The following is a 2,380-nucleotide window of genomic DNA, read 5'->3' on the forward strand; positions in this document are numbered from 1 at the left end:
CTAAGGTTCCTTACGCCTTGGCCGTTGGAAGCTTGATGTATGCAATGGTCTGTACAAGACCAGACATTGGCCATGTAGTGGGAGTCGTCAGCCGGTTCATGTCGAATCCAGGAAAAGCTCATTGGGAAGCGGTCAAGTGGATTCTGAGGTATCTACGATGCACCACACATAAGTGTTTGCACTTTGGTAAGGGAGAGGTGGACGTATAAGGGTACGTAGATGCAGACTTTGGCGGTAAAGTCGATCACCAAAGAAGCACCACCGACTATGTATTCATTGTCGGAACTACAGTTATTAGTCGGATGTCACAGATACAAAAGATTATCACTCTATCCACTACAGAAGCTGAGTATGTTACAGTGACTGAAGTCAACAAATAGATGATATGGCTTCAGGGTTTATTAACAGAGATGGGATTCAAACAGGAGAAGAATGTTTTGCACAATGATAGTCAGAGTGCGATTCACTTGGCTAAGAAATGTGCATTTCATTCTAGAATAAAGCACATTGGGCTTTGGTACCATTTCATCAGATCCCTGTTGGAAGATGACGTGTTAAAACTGGAGAATATTCCAAGAAGTAAGAATCCAGCAGACATGTTAACAAAGATGGTGACCATTCAGAAACTGGAGTTGTGCGCAACTTCAGTTAGCCTTCATGCATAGGTGATGAGGGTGGAGCCATACAGGAGTAAGTGCTTGTTAAGATAGCCTGCTGACGGCGGTTTGGTCTTCAAGTGGGAGATTGTTGCGTTTGGTGTAGACCAAACCTCGATTCAGGCAAGGGCAGGCGACGTCAGGCGAGCTTGAGTGAGCATCAGGCGAGGTCCAGGCGAGCAGGCGAGGTCGACGACTTCAGGTGAGCTCCGGTCGACGACGCAACTGCAGGCGAGCTCGCGACCTTCAGGCGAGCTCGAGCGAGATGCAGGTGAGACGAGCTCGAGATCAAGCGAGGTCGAGGAGCTGTGCAGGCGGGCTCGAATCGACTCAGGAGAGGTCGACGCAGGCGGGGTTGGTTCAGGCGAGCTCGAGCACACGCGTGGCTAGCGACAACCTGTCGCCAGCCTGTCGTTAGGGTTGCCTTATAAAAGGAAACCCAGACCCGAGATCTTGATGGGCTTCTTGTCTCTCTCTCCTCTCGCGACTTCTTCAAGCTCTGGCAGCGGGATCTCTCTCTCTCTCTCTCTCTCTCTCTCTCTCTCTCTCCCCCTTCAGGCAAGGGCAGGCGACGTCAGGCGAGCTTGAGTGAGCATCAGGCGAGGTCCAGGCGAGCAGGCGAGGTCGACGACTTCAGGTGAGCTCCGGTCGACGACGCAACTGCAGGCGAGCTCGCGACCTTCAGGCGAGCTCGAGCGAGATGCAGGTGAGACGAGCTCGAGATCAAGCGAGGTCGAGGAGCTGTGCAGGCGGGCTCGAATCGACTCAGGAGAGGTCGACGCAGGCGGGGTTGGTTCAGGCGAGCTCGAGCACACGCGTGGCTAGCGACAACCTGTCGCCAGCCTGTCGTTAGGGTTGCCTTATAAAAGGAAACCCAGACCCGAGATCTTGATGGGCTTCTTGTCTCTCTCTCCTCTCGCGACTTCTTCAAGCTCTGGCAGCGGGATCTCTCTCTCTCTCTCTCTCTCTCTCTCTCTCTCTCTCCCCCCTATTCCCTTTCCTCTCCAGCGCCTCTCAGAGATTAGAGGGGGGATTTAAGAAAGGGGGAATTTAAAGAGAATGAATTAAAGGTATTTAAGAGAAGAGAATCTTCACTGTAGCTACAGTGAAGATTTGTATTTATTGAGAGATCTCAAGTTTGAGATCTACTCTTGCATTGTAATTTCTTGTTAATTAATAAGAAATTAATTGTGTGGCTCCCGAGAACGTAGGCAAGTTTGCCAAACCTCGTAAATCTTGGTGTATTTTTCTCTATACTGCGTTTTTGCTGTTTTAGAGGTTTAGCGTAGCCCCGTGTAATCCCCAACAGACCCCGGCTTGCTCGAGTACCTCGGAGCTGCTTTCGTCATGGTAGGGTTTGCAGGGATCAATGTCCCTTCAGATTCTTGTAGCCAATCTCGATCTCAAGCCATTATACAAGAACAAGAAGGTGAAGGTGGTGTTGGTATTGAAATGGGGAGAACATCTTGTACTTCTTAGTGATATTCTTTTGTTCATAGGGCATCTTGTTCATGGTTTCTTGCAAATTTAGGACAGTTCTGGATAAAGCACCTGTAGAGAACTTGAGTTCTCAACTTTTCGTAGCTTTCTAATGAAATTTACTTGAGATACTTGTAACTCATTGGCCCTGCCGTTCTTTGTTCTTATTTCCTAAGGAAGTGTGTGTGTGTGTATACACTGTCACATACAAAACCTATATTCCACAAAATATTATTTCCTTGCTC

Source organism: Asparagus officinalis, chromosome 6 (assembly GCF_001876935.1).
Source record: "Asparagus officinalis chromosome 6, Aspof.V1, whole genome shotgun sequence".
In the NCBI taxonomy this organism is placed as follows: domain Eukaryota; kingdom Viridiplantae; phylum Streptophyta; class Magnoliopsida; order Asparagales; family Asparagaceae; genus Asparagus; species Asparagus officinalis.